Genomic DNA, 22808 nt, shown 5'->3' with positions numbered 1-22808 from the left:
AAGGTGTACTCCTTTTCCCAAGAAAGAATTGATTCTTGCTGTAGTTCTGGTTCTCCACTGCTTCTGGGACAGGCGCTTAATAGATCCAGGACAGGTCTCTCCATGCTGTGGCTGAGCCAGGAGTTGAGGTTGATTACAGGGTGAGCACAGCAGTGTCCTCAATATCTGGTGATGCTGTTCCACAGCATGTAGTGCAGAGGAGGAAGCTGATAGTGAGTGGGATCATCTCACAGTGCACTGATTGTCAGACATGTTCTGATGGCCGCTTAAGCAGAACTGGAGCTGAATAGTCTCCCCTTGAATCAAAGCAGTGCACTAAAAAACAAACCCCATTTGGACCTCTGTTTGCCAGGGTCTGGAGAGGACTCACAACCTATCCTCAAGGGCTTTGGTTGCCTGTGATTAAGGTCTCTCTCAATGTGACGTAGCCCTCCAACCTTGTGTCAGACCTGTGAGGAGCCTCCTGGGAATTCTCCACCCTGAGGCTTGAGAGCCTTGTGCCTTGCTGTCCCACCCTGCTGGCTTGATTTCCCAGCTTGGCTTCAGCCCCAGCCCTTAATTGTTGGGTCTGCTAATTTACAGCCAGCACTTAGCTTCATGTAATGCAAAGTTTAATTCTAAGATTAGCCAAGACGTAAATGAGTCATTGTTCTTGCTTCATTGCTGAAGTTTGCAGCACCCAAATCTTGGTTGTGTCATAGTTTTATTTTAGATGGCCGCATAGCTGAGGTTCAGGGGAAGTCAGGTTTTGTATCAAATCATCAGAAAGTCTTGCCAGAGCTTTAGGAGTGAGAGTGAGTGCCATTTGCTTGTCTCTGTCACAGTCCTGGAGAGCTAAGATATTTGTATATACCCGAATAGATTGCCAGAATCAATCCACTTTGCAGAGATGAACGTGGACATGTCCTCTTTTCCACAGTAATGTGAATACTCAAATCTTTCCACATAAGAAACTCAAATATATGAGTTTCACAGCACTCCCTAATAAGGTTTTATAGCCATTAGTGTCAGTGCCATATATCACTGAGGCATTGAAAAAGTGGAGTTTCTTTCCCAAACCACCTTTCTAAGCATCCAAGATGAAGTGATTTTATAGCTTACACTTCCACAGATCTTTCAAATCCCACAGCACAAGTTGTTTCACCTGAGCCTCAAAGATTTTTGTAAATGATTTCCCAGAAGCTCTTGAGGGGGTCTTTTCTCTCTTTCTGTATTTAAATTTATGCTTAAAATATGATTAGATTCTGTTCAATACAAAATTGTTCTAGAATACATTGCAAGAAATGTGCGTACAAAAGGTAATCTACACTATCTAATAAATAAAATCGTGTAACAGTTTGAAATTTCAAATGTGATAATTTGCTTTAATATTGCGAAGTGTTTGTTGAACCTTTAAGCTTGTGACATTTTTCCACACTGACAGCTAAATAATGAATTAATGGCTTTAAAGTCTATGGCAGCCTGAGGGTTTCAAATACATGTTTAGTCAAAATAATTGGTGCTTTAATCATTTGTTATGAACCAAAATTGTTCCTTAGTTATACAGGAGCAGTGTTAAAGCAAATATCTATGCTGTGAATGTTCTTTTGTATTTCTAAAATTATCTGCTAAGTTGGAAAATGGTGTCTGGATGCATTTTCTTCTCTGGAGTTTGAGGGGTTTTTTTTAACTCCCTTAATGACCACCTACATGGCTACAGGCTGTGCTGTCCCTTCACTAACAGTGAACAGATTATTTTAGGTTTTGTATGTGTGTACAGAGACAACTAAGTTTTGAGAGCAGGTTGGAGGGTGTATGGGGTAGGTGGTGAGGAGAGTCCTCAGCCCCTGCACTGTATCAGATACAGTGTTTAGGACATAGGTAACTAAATTAGGGGATCTCTTTGCAGCACACTAAATCTCACCCAAACTGTGACAAAAAAAAAGTTAAAAGCCTCATCCAGAATATCTTCTGGTAACAATAGGAATAAAAATCTTAGGTTATACAAGGGAAAAAGCTCTGTCTTAATTTTATAATTGACATCATATTAGTAGACTACTATGCCTGCACGATGTTCTGTTGAAATGCTTGTTTTGACTTCAGTGATGCATCTGCGCCATATGAGGGGGAGATGCTAACCCAGTTAAGGCAGATCAAAATTTTTTACAAGGCCAAAAGGGGTCTAAAAAAGTTTCTGTTCCTGGTACATTTGTGACTTAGATAGGACCTCTTTTATAGCATGAAGACGATTTTTCATCTGTCTCAGGGAAGGTTGTAAAACCACAGATAGCTATGATATGTAAGGTATGCTAGAAAAAATGTTAGTCTAGGTTTGCTATTTCTTTCACAGAACAGCCATTAGTGATGTGTGTTTGACCACAGGCTCAGATAAGCTGTAGATGTGACCCAGTTCCTGTGTTACATGATTAACTTCTATAAAGCATTGCTTATCAAGTAACTAAAATGCTTTTATTGGAACTTTTGTGGTGCTTTTTAAATAACAATAGTGAGGGCAGATCACAAATGGAAATTAATTCTCTTCAGGACATGCCTCAGTATGTATTTAGAACAAACTTAGAGCATACTCTTTGAGAATTCCTGCCACATTATATGGTTTTGAAAGTAATGTGTTTTAGAAATAGCTTTCTGAGCATCAAAGATACTTCTGGTAGCAGTTCTTCAGCCTTTGTCTACAAGCAATGAATTCCCAGAACACGTTGTCTTCTGTTGTGACAGCTCTGTGTGAGTTTGAAACAGCCTTTCTCTAACAGCCACGTTGGACATTTTCTCTGAACTCCTCATGGGGTTTTGTAACAGCCTCAGCACAAAGCACTTTGATAGAGGAATGAGGAGCTAGCTGCTCCTGTCTTTTCCCCAGTGCTTGTTAGGATTGAACTGGTATACTGTAGTTGGAGTGTAAGTCTTTGAGACAGGTCTCCAACCTGGCAAAAACCCAAAACCAATAGTCTGAATGGCTGAAAAATGCAATTATTCTTCTCTGACTGTTAATGCAGGAGGAAAATGGCTAATTTATAGCAAATTTCTTCCTATTTGGATAGCGTGACTGTATCTGATTAAAATGGAATACTTTACAGAAGTTTTATTTCCTGACTTTTAGCTCAGTCTAAGCTGGTACATCAGCTTGTTTCCTTTCCGCATGAAAAGGAGGAAGTATGACCACGATATTGGGGGTAAATCTGTCAACAGGGAGGGGTAAAGTCTCTTGAAAGGGGAGAAAAATATCCTAGCAAGATACAGCTGGCTCTTGTAAATGTTGGATGTTTTTGACAGACAGCAAAAATGTTTCTGCATTTCTTTGAAACTTTAGTTTAGTCTGTGACAATTAAAGTGTGGAATTTCATCTGTACCTATTTTTGTCCCGCTATATCCTTGTTAAGGCAAATCCTGTATTTCCCCTTGTTTTTTTGCCCCTCCATTCTTGTTGCAGCTTCAAAATGGTACAATAAAGATTTTCCTACCTGTATAAATTACATATTGACATAAATTATAGCTAATTATATAATTAAAACAATGAGTAGTCCTCTCTACTGTAGGTGCGACCACTTTGAAATTGGAGTCTGTAGATGAAACTGTGGTAGTAACAAATTTTTTGACATACAGGTCTGAGAAATTGGACAAATTCTAGTCTCAGTTTGTTGCAACAGCAACAAATAAATGCTTCTATCAGAGTACAGATAACTTTCCTAAATACAGTGTCTGGATTCAGAGTTGGAACAGAGCACAATTAAAAGCAAGGACAGTACTGAAAAAAAAAGGGGGTGAAAATTTATTCTTTGAGAAGTAGGAAGTTAATGTTGCCAAATGAGGCAAAGAAAATTAAAAACGGCATTGCAGGATTCCTGCTAAAGGAAAGAAACATGCGTTCTCAAACTAATAATCTTTGGAAATGGATGTCACCTTTCAGGTGCCTTTCCAAATATACATTGAGCCTTCATTCATTCTCCAGTGTTGGCTCGGTTTTCTCATCTTTTCGTCTTAGAAGTTAAAAACCCACATGTTCTTCCACAAGAACTGCTAGAAAAATTTAGGCTTTTTAAGCTTCTTAAGCTTTTCAGTCAGTCATGACCAGAAGCTGTACAAGCTGTTGAAAGCTGCTGTTGTTGTATAACTAGGTGTGTTCCAGTTACTGTTTGAACAAACAACCATGAAAATCTGAAGTAGGGAAAAACCAGTGAACTTGCTCCATTCCCTGAGAAGGCAATGCTGCAGTTTACTATTTCAAAACATGTTAATTTCAAAATTAAATGTTTTAATTTTCCCATAGTTAAATCTTTCAATATTTTAACTAATGGCTTAGAACAATACATATTTAACTGCTTATGATTGTGCATGAGTTCTCCTGATACCATGATATATTTTCTTTACTCTTTGACTGTTAACTGTTTCTCTTGATCCTAAGTGTGTTTAAATATAGTCAAACAATCTCATTATGGTTACTTTACTGCTGTATCTGCTACTTAATTTCATTTTTTTCCAAATTGCCTTTTGCATTGTTGAAATTATTTACAAGTTACCAATAGTACCCTGAAAATATTTGCATCTTGAATTTTTTGGGGTTTTTTTGAGCTAAGAATGTAACCATCTAAGCATATCCTCCACAATTTCATCAACAGAATTTAAATGAATATCTGTGGTTGTGATTTTTTTTTCCTCTACTTGAAATCTATTTCTAATGTAATGTATACATTACAGCTACTGAAGCCCTTAAAAAAAAGTGTATTTTAATACATGAGATAAATATGAGACTTAGCAAAACTAAGACTTCCCTTTTTTTATCTGGAAATATGCTGAAGTTTGAGTCCACTTTGATAGCAGGCATAAGAAATACATGAATATTACAACTTGTCATTGAATGCACATAAAACTCATAAAAATGCTGTCTGTTTTGATTGTGTCTTCAGCTTCAGTATTTGAAGTCTACTTAAACATAAAACTCACAATGGAACACAACAGAAAAGGTGATGTGTAGATTGAAATGAGAGAAAATATATATACTGAGATCTCTTAAGCTTCACCATTGTGTATTCCTTAAAAAAAAAAAAGTATATTGCATCTTTTGAGAACATTACTGTGAGTGTCCTAATGGAATCTGACTCCTTTGTCATAATCTCTTCATCTAATAATTCCTGTGTAGCCTTTTTTCCCCTTATCATTCACTGTGTGTTAATTTACATTTTGATTTCTGTGTCCTTGACCCAAAACTGTCAGGCCAGGACGATACCATCATATACAACAGATTGTGACCTATTAATTCTCTCTTCCTCTATGTGCAGTAGCGTGCATTATGCAGATGGGGGTCCTCCCCAGAACTTGTGCTTTGTGATCTTTGAGGGTCCTCAAGTCTGCCACAGATGTTCTGATCTGAAACTGGATCTCAGAATGGGGTGGGTTTGTCTGTAGCCTCAGTCTCGGGAACGTGCTGTGTCTCACCAATGAAATATCTGGCCTCGTATCTCCCTTTCAACGGTGACCATTGCCACATATTCCAGAGGAAAATGCAAGCAGCTTCAAGTGGTTCCCTGGAAATGATGTGTTCATGGAGGAATTTTCTTTTTAGTCACCATAATTTGCCAGGCTATTTATTTGCAGAATAATATATCTTTTCTAGGTGTGTATTCATGTCTGGATTTGTATATAAATGTTTATGTATATATTTTGTGCCCATGACTACATGCATACACAAAGTAATTTACAGTCTGAATGACAGAAACTCAAATATGTTGGGGGGAGGAAAGGAAGGAGTTGAATTTCAAATTTCAGTGGAAACCTAGTTCTGATTTATAACTCCAATGACTTTTTTCCTCTTCCTTAGCAATGAAAATATTTTTGAAAGAGCATATTAAGACACAATAACACTTAATAGGAATACAAGGTGGTGTAAAAGAGCAGAGAGGTCAGAAAAGTGCCTTTACATGGGGTCTGTACATGTTCGTTGAGTTGCCTTTATTGTGATATCTATGCACTCACTCATCCAAGGCTGCATCTGTTTCTGGAGAGTGCTGGGGAATTCTAAAGGGAGAATTAAAGTAAACATATAGGTATGACATGGACATTGGTAGCTGTCTAGCTGGACAGGCTTGCTGTCTTTCCAATTCTCTTCTTGGACTTGGCCCATCCATGGGGCTCTCAGCATTGTCCTATGTCTCTTTCTCCTGCAGCAGTTCCAAACACATGGTTGCTTCATTAAGTAGCTCTGAGTAATATGTACCATCTCACCTTTTGAAAATGGCTTGTTCAAATCTCTCACCATTGTGGCCTCAAGAGGATCTACTTCAGTAATGCTGCCTAACATTTGATAATGTAAACACAGAAGCATTATTGTGTAGTCCTGCCACTTGAAAACATGCATTATTAATAGCAAATGGCAGATAGATTAGGTGGTCATACTCTTATACAACAATATGGGTCTTTCTTCTATTTTTTCCAGTTAAAGGATAGGATAATTAAGTAGAGAGCAAGGATAACTTAAGTGGTGCCATTAGAGATTGTTGCTGCATTCCAAGTAACCCCTTTTCTGCTAATCTGCTAGAAGAGAAACTACTCACCTAAAAATTCAGTACTGAGAGCACTGTTTTTTGTGTGATGGGAAACCAGCCAGATTCTCCATCATTTTTGGGTAGCTGTTTTCTTTCCCCTGATTTCAGCTCAATTGTTGCTCAAGTCCTAAAATGAAATGGTTATATTCACATCTGTGTGTATGAGTGGTTTCTGTACAACACATGCTGTAGTTACTGATAGATGGGGATCGAAACTGGTGTCAGAGTTCGGATTCCTAATAAAATTTAGGTATCTGATTTCTTTACAGCATCATAATTTCTGGAACCTTTTTTGATATCCTGATGATGATCCTGAACGAGAAGATAATAGTAACTCTGACCAGTTGCAGTTAAACACTTTTGGTGAAGTGTTTTTCTCATTGAACCTACAAATATTCAATTTGCAGCTGACTGGAAGTTTGTGCTGCCTATAACTGTTCAGAGTTGCCTATGTTTCAACTGAGATTGCAGATAATGGATTTTTGCTACACTTCTAATATGGTGGCCATGACAGAGATAACACAAGAGCATCAACAGCTTCTGAAAACAAAATTGACCCTATCTGTCATGAAAATGCAGCCTTTCTGCTATTTGAGAAAATCACATTCCCTTAACCCATAAGATATTCAGTGATATTGATGATGTCTTGAATAAGAAAACATAGCAAGTACAGACTTTTTATTGTTGTAGAAAAGAAACCAAACCCTCTTTTGATTATAATGTATGTATTATTTCCTGTGTCCTGTGGAAACACTTCTGCAGTTGATCTGTGTATCAGAAAAGTATCATTGCTCACATTAATTTATTGCTGGAAACTTATTTCTTATAGGAAAATAGAAGGAGCCACAAAACCTGATGATAGCTTTTCACTGGTTACCTTAGAGTTTAAATATGTATATAGAAGTAGTTTTGTACAGGGTTTGTGAAATAAACCATATTATTTCTCAACTTCCATGCTTCAGTGATAAAATTCAGCTTTACTAGAAGAAAGTCTTATAATCATCTTCACATTTGCTATGCATTACTCTCTTCTTCTCTCCCCCTCTTTCCTTTTCTTAAATAAATAGTACTTTGCAACAAATTGATTTTGCTAGATAGTGCATTGATCATGCACCTTGCCTGGGGACAGAATATAGCTTCAAAAACAATAATAACTAAGACAATCATCTAATTTTACTGAAATAAAACTGAAAATGTACACCCAATGAAATAATCTCTGAGACTACTTTAGGTGCATTTGTGCTTGTACTTTATCCTCAGTGACACAGTAATCTACTAAAGTTCTTCTCTCGATTTTTCTCTTTGCAATCTGGAAGAACAGATTCACCAGTGATTGTGCTCATTTATAAAAGCATCCAAAACAAAATTGAACCCCAAGGCTGATAAACTATAAAGATGCTGATCAGATCTGAGCAGAATGGACGGGATGCTTTGGGGCTTGCTCAGCTAAAGATGGCTCTGCAAGACTGATGGCTTTATATACACAATTACAAACACCATAGCTTTGTCGAACGAATGGGAAATCATAAAATATGTTGCTTGCCCGTTATTAAGTAAAGAATGGTATTTTGTAAAATACTTGCAAAGATTTACTAAATTTCTGTAATTTAATTTCTGCAGCTGTATTTTCTTTTCTTTGCGGAAAACTTAAACATTTGTTTGGAAAGGATAATCTGATAGACTAAATCTCCTAGTCCTGAAGAGAAAGGGGCTAATTGAACTTGCTTACCAATACATAGCAAGTGGTGCACACTGTCTGCCTCATATAAAACTCATTCATTTTTATTAGCTGTGTCATAACCAGAAATGGTTTAAAATTTCATTCATTCTCACAAAATTCTTCTCTAAAGGAGACACTGAATGTAAGAGTTCTCTGAAAATTGGGTATTTATCAGAAATCATAAGACAACAAATGCAACAGGACAAAGAGTAAAAACTTCTGTGGTTCTTCTAAGTGATATTTCCTGTTACCATAAAAAAGCTTTGTCTTTATGATGACATGAAAAAAAGCTATGATGTAGTTATTCATAGAAGATCTGTGGTGGCTTTTGAAATAAAATAATGTAAGACAGAATAACTTTAATATTTTAGCAATAGTTAGCTTTAGTCTTTTAAAGCTCATTGATTTCCTAAGAACAGTTATATTGTTTTGCATTTTACTAGTCAACGGATATTTTAGTTTCTTGACAGTCTCAGTCATTTAGGGAAGCACCACATGTATAGAAATATATATGGCAGGATGGAGGGGTTGGGGACAGAGAGAAAAGAAAATAGGAGGGAGTTATTAAAAATTATCTAAGTAGACTTTAAAAAGGAAGAGCATCTCCTGGATGCATAGACATGGTAAAGTCAGAACTATTTATCAATGCAATGAATGAATTAATAGAATAGAATGAATATTGTGTTACCCTTGACTTTTAGTGATTCAAATTACTTGTGATTTTAAAATTAAAATGTATAGTGTGTCAGAAGTCACAGACATAAGTCTCTTACCTTGCAGAAAGTAGTTTAAATGTAGTCATACCAAGTAGTTTTTAATTTTTTTAACAGGCATTCCTAGGATCATGTTGATTTGCTATAAACTCTAGATTGTTCATACCTGTCTTATACTCAAGATATCACAGAATCACACAATAGATCAGGTTGAAAGGGCCCACAGTGGGTCATCTGGTCCAACTTCTCTGCCCCAGCAGTGTCATCCTAAAGCACATTGCACAGGATTGCATTCAGATAATTCCTGAAGATCTCCATTGAGGGAGACTGCCATCTTTCTGGGCGATCTGCTGCAGTATGAGTTATCCACACAGTAAAGAAGTTCTTCCTGCTGTTCAGGTGGAATTTCCTGTGACTCAGCTGCTGCCCATTGCCTCTTGTCCTATTGCTTGGCACCACTAAGAGCCTGGATCTGTTCTCTTGGCACCCTCCCTTCAGATGCTGATAGACTTTGATGAGGTGTATTCTCGGTTGCCTCTTCTTGATACTGAACAGGACCAGTTCCCTCAACCTTTCATCATAAGAGAGGTTCTCCAGACTCTTGACCAACTTAGTAGCTCTTCACTGGACCCACTCCAAGAGCTCCATGTCTCTCTTGCACTGTATAGACCAGAGCTGGGCACAGCAGTCTCACCAGGGCTCACCAGGGCTAAGTAGAGGGGCAGATCATCTCCCTTGACCTGCTGGCAATGCTTTTCCAAATGTACCCCAGGATTCCATTGGCCCTCTTGGCCACAAAGACATGCTGCTGGCTCATGGACACCTTGTTGTCTGCCAGGACCCCAAGGTCCTTCTCTGCAGAGTTGCTTTGCAGCAGGTAAACTTTCAGCCTGGTGCATGGAGTTGTTCCTTCCCAGGTGTAGGACTCATCATTTGCTTTTGCTGAATTTCAGAGGGTTCTTCTCTGCCCATCTCTCCAACCTGCTGAGGTCCCTCTGAAGGGCTGCACAATCCTCTGAGGTATCAGCCACTCCTCTGTGCTTCGTATCATCGGTGAAGCTTCTCAGGAGGCATCTGCCCCCTCAACCAAGTCACTGATGAGCAAGTTCAACAAATGCCTGTGTCAGGTTTAGGCAACAGAGAAAGAAAAGCCCTCATGTGATTCAGAGCAATGAGGCTGGTTGGAATCTTGTCCTGGGGAAGTTAAGCATTTTCCATCAAGCATGCAAGGAGATTTGCCTTATAACTTTTGCACTGGAACTAGATTTTATGAATCTTCCCCTCTTTCACCTCCATGTTTTGATAAGCCTTCAAATTGTGCTTTACATCTTTTGTCTGTGACAGTCGAGGGCTTATTTCTCGTAGTGAAATACAGCTAACAAATCTGTCCAAGGAGTGATTTTGTGTGTATGTGTGTTTTTGTAGAACTACTGCCTGGTGGGATTGAAAAAGGATCTTTTTAGATGGGTTTTACTTAGACTTTGTTTATAAAATGTTGTCCTCTTTATTTTCTTCCATGAAACACCACTTGAATTGCACTCCTAATGACTTGTAGGATAAGTGATTTAAAATTTTTGAGGTATAACCTAAAAATAACCAGTTTCTATAATATGTAAATGAGGTAAAAAACAGAGTTTATAAGGTGTTTTTTTAATGCCAGACACGCTTTTGTCCTTCAGACTGGTATGCATCTTTCTTGCATAATGACAATACACTGAGTAAAAGGAATAACAGTCTGGCCAATAGTATGCTTAATGAAGTGAAGCAGGTTATTTGGCTCTGATTTTTTTCCACCTTTTCCAGGTCTGTGATGCCTTGTTTAGGGATAGTAGCATACTTGTTATACAAAGCTAGATTTTTTATTAAAGTAGTAAGTAGTGCTATTTTTTCCCTGTCTGCTATGAAATTCTATTGATCTAAAACTGAGTTACTTTTTTTTTTTTTAAATACCAGCTAAAAAAAAAGCAGGTGGTCATTACTGATTTTTCTCAAATATTTTTTTCTGAATCTGATAAGAGAAATCCATTCCATTCCACTCCATTTTGTAAATGAAGAGAACTAATTTTAAATGGTATGAGCTAAAGAATGTCTTCATAATGTGTTTGTAATTTTTTTTTTTACTGTTCTAGCTTTAATTCATAATTACAAGCTTATTCCAATCTCTGCATTATGGAACCACATTTTAGACCAACAGCTGTTATCTACTTTCCCTTGTAGCCTTGGGGTATGCATATTTTAATATTCATTTACTATGTGCCGATAAACTAAATACTTCCTACTGGAAGTCTATGAAATTAATCACAGTATCTTAGTTGCTGTTCTGTCTTCCATGTAGCTCATATTTTTTAAACTTACTATGTTATATAAATTCCTCTCCTTCTCTTCCCCTGAATAAAAGGGGAAGAGGAAAGGTTATTACAAAATATACAAACAGAACAAGTTGATTAAATCTGTGATAATTAGAAAATAGAGAGGAATGCAGTGTAGTCATTCAAATGACACAACCTTCTCTCCTGTTCCTGTATCTTGCATAAAACTAGTATAAAACCTTGCCACATTGCCTCCAGCAATATTTTAATAGCTGGCTTTGCATTTGAAGGTTGTGGTTTTAACTGTTATTTAAATAGTATTAGGTCCTCATATGCATATAATATAGCCTAAAGCTAGATATTTTCCAATCTTCCAGGCACAAACACAACTCCAAGTGTCTTTGTGTTAAAAATATAAAATATGTGGCAACTTTGGAGACAAAATGTAATGAACAGGGAAGAAATAAAAGTCATGCAGGCCATTAAAGTTTAAGGCTGTTTGTTGTGCAGCGATGGATAAAGGATTGGTGAAAAGCTGTAGAAGGGCATGAAAATAGATTATTTCAAGGATGGGTTTGGTGATACAAAGTAGTAACGTCAAGGCTGGAAATGTTTAGATGGATTTCTCATATATTTATATTTTTGGAGCAATGTCCTCTTCATACAAATTACAGCTCAATGGCAGCTCTTAAAGACAATAGTAGACAATATGTACCTGCTTCTGCTCACACTACAATGGAGAGTTTTGCTACAGAATTTGGTGGGAGCAGTGTTATCCAAAATCCCTTTGGGACATAACATTCACTACTGCATTGTGAATAATTAAGCTCTGGGCTGTGCTATTGCCCACCCTTGTACCTGAGTATTCCCCAAGAGTGACCACAAGCACACTTTAGGCTGGATTCAGTAACTGAGCTTTGGAACATGAATAAGACACAGACATCTGAAACCACAAACTGTGTCCCAGAAAGTCCCTGTTTAGCTGTTGGTTAGGGCTGCAGATGTCAACTTCATGGGATACCTCCCGACGACTGTTCTGGAGCCCTAAATGCACTAAGAGTTACCTTCCACACTTGAGAACGAGGGACGTTTTGATGTTGTCAGTGTATATTCCTTAGAAGTTAATTTGGGATGCAGAAATTGGTTCTTCCTTCATGTAAATCCCTGGAAGAAAAATTTCAGTAGCCGTATTAGAAGCTGGCTGGATGCACTGGCACTTTGCATTGACCTGTGCTTGGGAAAATTCCTAGAATTCAGATCCTCTCACTTAGGTTCTCTAGCCAGTTACTCTCTCTGATCCAATGAATCTGGGTTTCTACCACTTCCGTTTCATAGCCTCAAAGGAAAATAGTGAGAAAATTCTTTATTCCAGAACAAGATGCATTTTGGTGTGGACAGTGATCTCTGGAGATGGGGGTTTGAACTCTGTAAAGTTGTTGAGGGTGCTTTTGGAATAGACTTTTCCATTTCCCAAAGTAATCCACTAATCACAAGGCTGCTAATCAAAAGCTGGATGACAACCCTACCACATTCTACATCACCAAGAGGAGTGGTAGGTTCCTGTATTCAAGGTACCCATGCTGGGAGAGCCAGATGGACAGAGGTACCCATGCTTTGAAAAGTAGTGGAAAAAGAATCCAGATACACCCTCATTATCGCTATATCTTAAGTACTATCAGTACTCAGTTCCTTATTGCGTGAGAAAGTTCTCTTCAGTTTAATTCTTAATTACCTTAACATGAATTTCTTATTATTGTTCTGGTCCTTGAAACCTTCTAAGTCTTCTTTTAGTTTTGTGTGATAGGAAAAATCAAAGTGAATGAAAAAATGCGCTATATTATGTTGATATTGAATATCTTGAGGAGGAGCAGACAATTTTATTTGTAATCATATTAAGATATAAAATTATATCTAATCTGAAATTTGTACCTCTAATTAATCTCATAAAATGTATAATGGCCTACAAACTGCAGTTCACCTTCACAAGCTCACTGATGCCCTTCATACCTCTTATGAAATGCCTAATGCACTTCTGAAGACTAAAAGATTGTAAAGAAAATTGAATATCAGTTTATCAGCTGCATCTTTTTTGGTAGTAAAAAAAATTTTTCCAAGTCATTAAAACACATGCAATAATAATAATAATAATAATAATAATAATAATAATAATAATAATAATATAGAATCCTAAATATAAATAGAAAGCAATGAAAAAAAAAGTAAACTAAGTCACAACCTGTATCAAACGATCAAACTTTATTCAAGCTTCAGGAAATCAGGAAAGGAAATTGAACTGATGGCAGGTCATTGAAGCTTTGTCTCAGCACAATCATGAAGAAAGAAATTACCTGAAGCTGATTTTTTTTTCACTTGCACAAATCTATGAAAAGCACTCTTTTGGGCAGAAATATATCAAAAGTCTCTTTTTAGGCCCATGTGGAGTTAAAAAGTGGACAGCAGTTCTGTGGGACATTACATTTTGTTTAGAAGTGGTACAGAATTTACAGAATACATGGAAGGGGAAAGGTGCACGTTTTGCTTTAGTGGTACACTGCACCTGCCCAAAATTCTCTACTGTTGCATGAGAGCTGTCATGTGGTTGCTGTGTTCTGTATCTGCTTTTGCCCACCAGTGCTGTTGGGTTTCCAATAATGGCTCATGTTGTGTGATCAAAGCACAGACCACTCTCTGATGGGAAATACAGTCCGTGCTGAGGCAGCAGCCTGTGTGCAAACTGTGGGCTTCTGCCAGTGCAGAATGGTAACTAACTTAAACAAAATGTTTTGGTTTGCAATAAAACTAACTTGAAACACAGTGCTTTGTTTTGCTTTCAGGATTGAAAAGACCCGTGATAAAATTAAGATGCTTCTAGAGCAAAGAGCTACCTCTTAAGAAAACCCTTCTTGCAAACAAATGTCTGATACAAGCAAGGAGCTTTCCTTTGCACGTCTTGCTTACAGAAATTCTGTGAAACTTAGAGACTACTGAAGTGAATATTTCTTACATGATTTAAGACAGAAATCAGGTCAATAATGAAGTGAAATTTGCATCAGACTCTGATGTCATTGTCATCTGTGCAACATTATATAGTCCTCAAAAAGGAGACTTTCATCTGCTTTAAGTAACATTGATATTGCTGCACAGTTGCTTTTGAAGTTCCTTGATTTCAGATCTCTAAACATTTCCAAGTGAATGTCCAAATCCTTTTGTAATTAACTTATTATGGATGCTAAGCTCTTGTCATGGTTACCTTAGAACTTGTCTATGGATCATGTGTAAAAACTATTGAATTGAACTGTTTCATTTCAATTAATGGAAAATTAAAAATCGGTGGACTTTTTAGGAGAAGCTGTAGTGGAATATAAGAAACTCATTACCTGTTTTGTGCTTTCATATGTGTTCCTTTTAAAAGAATTGTCACTTGGATTATTTGGCCAAAGAAAGCAAGCATGTAGTAAAAAAATTCAGGTAACTATAGAAGCTTAACAAATAAACATGGAAGAGTGCTATGAATGAACCAAAACAGATCACTAAAAAATACCCACTGCTGCCAAAAAAAATCACATCAGCTATATTAAATGCTCATAGTTGTGAAATTTTATTGGTTTTCATATTTTCTTTCAGATATTAGGTTTTAGTCTGCTGCAGTAAGTGAAAGAAGAGTGAAAGAGTGGCACCCATTACAGCTGTTGCCTTACAGATTTCAAGGCAGATAAAGCCTTTGTGTGTCTGTATGTAGAGAATGCTTTCTTATGGTAGCAGAGTAATGTCCTCATGCTCTAAGTACCTTAACTTCTTTCCATTGCAAGAAAAATAAATGTTTCTACAATAATATTAATTTTGCATTGCATTTCATAAATTTGTTTATGTGTCTGATACCTGATAATGTCTCAGATTTCTGTATTATTTTCTTACTCTTTCACTTGGTGGTTCATGAATGCTGTTTCAACTTTACCAATTTTCCAGTGATTTCCATTGTTTTTACAGTATTTCACCTTTTTCCACTCTACCAAAGCTCTTTTCAAAAAATACATTAAACACCTTTTATAGTTAAATCAAAAAGGCTTTTTTCCCCTCCCCAGCTGGCACCCCTGTTTTTCTGTCTGTTTTTCAGCATCTTATCCTTCAACTCCATGCTAGAGAGGCTAGATAATTCTGAAAGTCAATGTAAGATTATTCTAAGATTGATGTTCATGTGAAGTCTTTAATTTATTTAGGTAATTATTTGTGTAATCAAACCTTAACCATATCGATTGCTTGACAAATGGAATTTGTCATTTGGTTTTTGTGATTTTTCTCAGGAGCTGGTTCATCAGTTAAAGTCTGTTTTGGTTTTATTGGGTAGATGATACAGAGTTATACAAAAGAAGACCATTTTTTAATCTTTGCAAGCTTTTAGAAATATCTTGTTTATCTCCTCCAGTGTATATTATTATTGTTATTATTATTATTAAATAATATAATTATATATTAACAACAACAACAAAGCAACATTAACAATAATAATATCAATAATAATAAATTGGGTAAGCCTTTGCTATTCTTAAGCTTTCTGGAAACATTTATGTGAATGAAATGTTGGTCAGCTGAATTAGCATAACTGAGAAAATTACAAAAATAAAAGCAATTAAATGGACCAGAAAGCTTTGTTTATGAGGTTGTTTGCTATTTTGAGGTTTGTAATAAGATAATTTTTGTGCTCATAATATGCACCTTTCTGGTTTTCAACTTGTTTTTTTCCCTGATTTTTTGCCCCAGCTTCACTCCCCCGCCACCTCTCCCCCCGCTTCCTGGTCTGAGAATACAAAAAAGGAAGGCAAAGAAAACAAAGGAGGAGGAATAAATTTCCCTCAGTGAAATCTATTACATTGAGGTCATATTTCAGGATAATGTGGAGGGACATGAGGAATGATGTTTTCCAGTTTCACAAAGATGAAGCATCCTTATTATATGTTAACCATATCCAGTTCTCATTTCTGGTGAAGGACAAAGGAATTTAGGAGCCTAATCTTTTGAATTACAAGGACCTGCAGGAAAGTTAGGGAAAGTCACGCATCTGCGCCCTTTTTGAAGAGTGATGGTTTCAGAGAGTAAAATCAACAGTAGTTTTTGTCTAGAAGTTGTGAATTCTAGCACTTCTTGAACTTGGTATCTAGAGATCGTCTCAGAAGAGACGTCTTAATTCTCAGTAGAGACATCTCAACAGAGACTGTCTTAATTCTCTGGTGCATATTCTGTTTTTATGAGATTTTTTTTTTAACTGAAAAGCATTCCTGCAGGAATGCAACATGAGTGGCATGTTATTGAAAAAAAAAGTATACAATCTTTCATCTATCTGAAATCATGTTGTTCTGAACTTTCTGTCTAGATTTCATTAGCAGTAGTGTGAAGATCCAGAAAACTATGTGAAGAAAACTAATAATTGAATTTACAAGGAATTATCATAGAAATGGAAAATTGGAGCAAATAAATTTATGAAGAATAACATAAATGAAATAATCACATCAAGTGGGGTTTAAGAGCTCACACAGATGACCTTCACATTATTATAGATTATTGAAAAGAAAAAGAAGTAGATAAGTAAGCATTTAAAATTGCTGTTATTGCAATTGCAGATATGGCCACAACAGATTCCAGTAGCTTTTGTAGAAAGCACATGCGAAAACAGCAAACAGAAAAAGTAAAATAATTAAAAAGCCCAGTTCTCTTTCAGAAGGTCAGAACAGGACTCCAAGTGCTGTGAGAATTCTCTTGAGTCTCAAGAAAGTGCCTTCTGAAGGCACTGTCTTTCATGTATACAAGGAAACATGAGAAGATAAACTTCCAACAAGGGTGCAGTGACTCATTCTTCCACCTAATATATATTTCAAAGGAACAGCACTCTTTACTCTGGGATACTGGTTTCTATCCATATTTAAATTCTTAAATCTGGCCAGTTAGTATAGATTTATTAGTATAGATCTATTGCTTAGTATAGAGCTCTTTTTATTTTCTGACTAAATACAGGAAGAGGTAGTAAGCTTATAGTCAGAAACCTCCATGCACCCAATGTGTTCTTCATGCGCACAAGGATATTTCAACAGCTTGAAATTGCAAATATACTCAATCTTCTTTCTGATTCCAAATTCAACATTAGTGAAGTTTTCACAGCAAGCTTCTTTATTTTTGTCAATTTTCAGTTTGGGATATTTGTGCTTTCCTAGGTTAGAATATTGGGGTTTTTTCACAAAGGCATAAATTTCTGTTTGGGAGATGGCTATAATTTCCATGGCAACAATCATAGTATTATGAAGGTAAACAAAATCCATCTACAGAAGGCTGCCAGTGGTGTGGATGAAAGCTTGAGGAAAAATCATAGACTAAGTAAAAAGTGTTTTATTAAAATTCTCTCTGCCAAGGATAAAAATGTTTTTAAGAGGGGCGTTACAGAGTTGCCTGAATTGACTTTGCACAGATTTGGACTGGCTCCTAACAGATCTCTGGTAACACTAACTTCTCCATATCTCTGGCAGGTTCTGAATCTCTTGTTCAGGCAACATCTTTACTGAATTCTCTGGGAGTTTTCCAATTATACAGATTCCTATGTCATAGGTTAGTACAGTTACAAAATTTTAACCAATAATTTAAGTGTATAACTTGTACAAATATACCAAATGCTTGCTCAAGATTTCCAGAACTTTTCATCAAGCATACCTTATACCCACAACTGGTGTTCATGATCTTGCTGGTGATATTTTAAAAAAGTTTTGCAGTAAGTGTTTGAGGTATATTAATGAAGTGTTTCATCTGTACAATGGGACCTTATACAAATTAGATTCCAAAGAAACAATTTTTAATGGTATTTTAAAGATTATTAGATCTGCATTGAGTACTGCAGCAGTTTATTTTCTCCCATATTGATTTTTAATTATGCTGACTCTGTACATTATTTAAGAGAGGGAAGAGGAAGTTAAATCGTAATCTTATTAGTACTGGTATAAAATGCATCAAGTTCAATGGGATTTCAGCTTGTCCTTGGTCTGATGTGACTGGGAACAGATGTGAGCCCTCTCAGATTAGTTTTTTGTTCCTATGACATAGTCATTTTGTTCTGGATTAGATTTTTCATTCATATGACATGGATTTGGCACATGTTGAATTGATCAAAGAGTAGACAAGGCCAAGCCTATCTGATTATATAATTGCTTCGTCTGTCGTACTGTAGTTGCACAGGGCCAAAACCTGAGATCTCCAGTCATTTTGAATCAGTCCTTTTTAAAACAGGCCTCAGCTGTCTTCTAGGTTTGTTAATGCAGTGGCACTGAAAACTGCAAATTTGCCTAATAAATAAGAGTGGTTTAAATAGAGAGGTGTAAGTCTGCTAGCTCCCTTTAGCTGTAGATTTGTGCCCAGGTAATTAAAACTGAAGGCTGACCATGACCAGGAGGGGGAGGTTTCAGCTGTTTGGCTCAATGTTCAGCTTTTCCAATCGTTTCTGTGTAACCTTAGTCAAGGTATGCTGTTACTTTGTGCCAATTTTCCACATAAATGTCTTTAGTTTCCAGCTTTGCTGTAACCAAAGGCCAAAAAAACCTCAAATGCTTTTTACTGCCATTAGGAAGTGCTCCATAGAACAGGAGAACAGTCTTAGAGGATACTGCGGGATTTGACCTCAGTTCAACTGCAATAGCCTAATAGTTGTGTATGGCAGGGGTTTTCAGTGTATGTATGAATGTACAGGTACTTAAGGGGGAAAAGTCAAACTGTGGCTTCTACACCTAGATTCCAGTAATGGAATGTAATCAGGTTGCCTTGTACATGAGGCTTATGTACCTTTAGATGGTACAAAACTGTCTGTTAAAGTCAAAGTCTTCTTGTATTAAAAGCAAAGTGTTTGGCTCAGTTGCCAGTTCTTTAATACTTTCTGAAATTGTTTTTGTGGACTAGCTCCTTTCTTGTTGGTGCATAAAATAACTACAGTCACAACAGATGCTATTGAGCATAGTGCTTGAGAAAATGTCTTTCATTCTTCATTTGTTCTGAAAAAAGCAACAGCACTAGAGAGCCCTCATCCCTGTCTGTAATAATCACATTGTTTCACTCACTCGTAGCTGGTGACTTTTCTAAATATTTTTGATCAATATAAAGAAATGTAAAAAAATCAGTAGATTGCAGCTTGTAGCTGGAATTGATAGATAGTTTAGGTGGCAGGCTTTGAACTCCCTTGGCAATCAGTAGTTGAAAGAAATTACCTTACTTACATAGCTAGGATCTTCTGCCAAATTTACCCTGTACACGTCTAAATCTCTTACATATTTTAAAGGATTAAAGATGAGATTAAAAACTTTCCTCTTGGCTTCAAAAAGAGAAGCGAATTCTCTATACAAGCATAACTGACAGCCTCCCATGAGAAAAACAAGTAAAACACTAAAGATGTTTCTCCATCTCCTTAACCATTTCTTTTCCTTTTTTTTTAACTAGATGTCTCACTGAGATGCCTCTTTACAATATGGTGTTATTAGATCTTATGCAAAGGTTATATTTTATGATTTGACATACAGTATTTTTCTTCCTTTGAACTCTTCTTTGAATACTTAATTCTTAACAGTGTAGTTAATTCTGCATGTTGTGGCAGAATTAATTGTGTTGCCATAACATCACTTTCCCCTAATAAATTTTCCACTGTGGGGATTTCAGCACTTCAAAGACGATACAACATACCTTTTGCTAACCAGATGATAAGGTTTCGTCTATGCAATGGAGCCAATGATTATTTTTGAACCAACATATAATTATGAAGACACAGTGAGAGAACTTTCAACATGCTCACAAGTGGCAGAACTAAATGCAAGTAGAAATGTCATGTTGGGGTGGAGGTTCAAAGTTAGCATCCAGTCTTCAACTCTGCAGCTGCTATAATTACACAACTCTGTAAATTGGAATCATTTATCCTCTGCCAACAGCAGTAATTAATTTTCTCTTCAGTCAGTGGAGGGGGGATTGATCTTTCCTTTGTGAAAATCTTTCTCACGCAAATACCACTTTGCTCTTCTATGTTTCCAGTTCTGGAAATTTGTCCTTCTATGCAACAGCTATTAAAGAGTGGGGCTGCAGCATCCTTGCCTGTGTGTTCTTGTCTGTGTAGCAGTGATGAAAATGAAGATCCAAAGTACAGGGCTTCATCATAATACTTAATCACTACCTGATTGTGGAATTAGGGTGGTTTGGCTGGTAGCAAATGTGCAAACCTTTAGCTGATTCGAATAATGACTAGAAGGCAGATATTTCTTCAGTCTAAAGGCCTCTTGAAAATCTATGAAAATTATGCATTATTTACATTGCATTCATAATGTGTTTCTCCATTCTCATACTGCCCTTATTATCTAAATAAGTGGCAATCCAGGAAGAAATCTTGCATTAAAAAAGCCATAATCTGAAATTCAGGGGTTCATCCTTAGAGATCAATTTTCATCTGGGCTTTAGCTCCTTTATAATTTTTGGTAGCTGCAAAAGAGCTATTGCCACAAAATTAATGCCTAATAGATATTTTGCAGGAGAGAAGTCTTCACTGTGATAGGCTTTGTGTTGTCTAATTGATCTGGAGTTAAGCACAGAGGCTGTATGTAGTTGTGAGTGGCAATGGCAATTGTGGTGTGCCTCTGCAGGATGATCAGTGTTCCTGATGGCCTGAAAGCACCTCCAGACAGTGACAGTGAATATATGATGGAGGTTTCAGCTGGTTGTAATTGACTTGATCCCTCACAGACTACAGAAATAAATCAGCAAGAATGGAGCTACACTTACTTTCCAAAGGGCTGCTGCTTCTACATATGTGACTGGGCAGGAGTCAGGACTTATAGCAAGAGAGGACAGGGTCTGACTTTTCCAGAGCCCACACTTTGTCCTTTCAGTTCAAGAAGAGGCATTTCAATGATGCAGTGCTAGAGACCCCTTTGTTATCATTATCTACACTCTGCTTGTCCACAAAGAATATGGAAGTCTTCTGTCTCATGACTGTGCACAGAACGTTTCTCCTAAACAAGAACTTTCTCAGGTTTTGTTTGGTCTTAAATACTGTATTCATTTGGCCTTTTCACATAGTATATCTCGCACTTTTGGGGCCAGATCTTCCACTGTAGTAAAGCTGTTGGCATTTTTCTGGTGGCTTGCTGGATTCTGATGAATTCTGAGGTGTAAGCTGCTCTTAACTACTTTGAAGCTACATCATCATCTCTGGTGACTTATGCTACTGGACTATACCAGCCTCCAGTTGCCACAGATTGCTCACCTGAGAAGACAGGTGAAAACCCAAGGGAAGGGTTTCATCCCTCCTTGTAGCTCAGGTTGTATTTTAGTTAGGCTAGTGACCCCCCCAGACCTCTAGGACCTGACTTGCAGTTTAGTGTGATTCTGAGTGAAGATAATAGTGCAGGAAGGATTAGAACCAAGGCAATAGCTCTTTTTCTTGAATTCTTCACTGTGTTATCAGTATGAGGATGGGTCTTTTGAAAGGTTTGTGTTTCTTCCTTTGCTGGTGCCCGGTTGAACCCTTTCTATAATCCTCTGCAAATGATCTGGTGCTCCTGAAAGATTTTTTTTTGTGGCAACTAAGGGAAAATAAAACTAAAGGAGTTAGAGTGCTTGTAGTGTAAGAAGTAAAAGAAACATTTTTTTTGCTTTTTTTTCTTTCAGCCTCTATATATCAGATATTTATATGTTAGTAAAACTACTGTAAATACAGTAAAAAAATTGCAATTTGAGTAGAAATAAAATTATGTTTACCTTTTGATCATAAAGGAGAAATGGGGGATTTCTCTCCAAAAAGAAAATCACTATATTCCAGTTTGAGATACTTGATAATCCTTCTTTGTATCAGAGTTTACTACACAGTTAAAACACATCAAACATGATCAAGCTACATTTATCAGCAGAAAACAGCTCAAGTAAAATTATTAAAAATCCTTTGAATTTCAAAGGTAAGAATACAGCATGCTCCTTTGGTGTCTAACTTCATATGGCGATGCAGAATAATCTGCTTCCAGGCCTTGATCTTTGCATATTTATATTTCCTTTACTGGTGTTGGGGGTTTTGTTTGTATTTAATAATAATGCTGCTCACAGTGGCTGTTGAATGAATTTCTGAAAGTTTTGTAAAAATCAGTATCAGTTTGGACAGGCAAAGCCTGAATATTTTGACAGTAGACATGCATTTGAAATCAATACATGACTTGGATTTGGGAAGCCTGGAGCAAAATCCTCAGGTGGAGTAAATCACCATAACTCTTTTGACTTCCATGAGATAAAGCTGATTTTCACCTGCTGAGAATCTAGACTTTGTTTTGGTTTCTCATTTGACTAAACTGAGACAAAAAGCAAAGGAAATATTTTATAGATACTTAGTTTTCCTGAAAAAAGAAATTAAAAAGGAAAAAAAAAATCTGAGTGGGGATCACAGTAAATGAGCATCTCTGAGTGGAACAAAGGAATAGAAGAGAGGGGCTAATTGTTTAATTAGTAAATGTCTGCTTGGTTAATGACATATTAATGAGTT

Source organism: Motacilla alba, chromosome 2 (genome assembly GCF_015832195.1).
Source record: "Motacilla alba alba isolate MOTALB_02 chromosome 2, Motacilla_alba_V1.0_pri, whole genome shotgun sequence".
In the NCBI taxonomy this organism is placed as follows: Eukaryota; Metazoa; Chordata; class Aves; order Passeriformes; family Motacillidae; genus Motacilla; species Motacilla alba.
The sequence above is the reverse complement of the archived record's forward strand: the minus strand, read 5'-3'. Positions refer to the sequence as shown.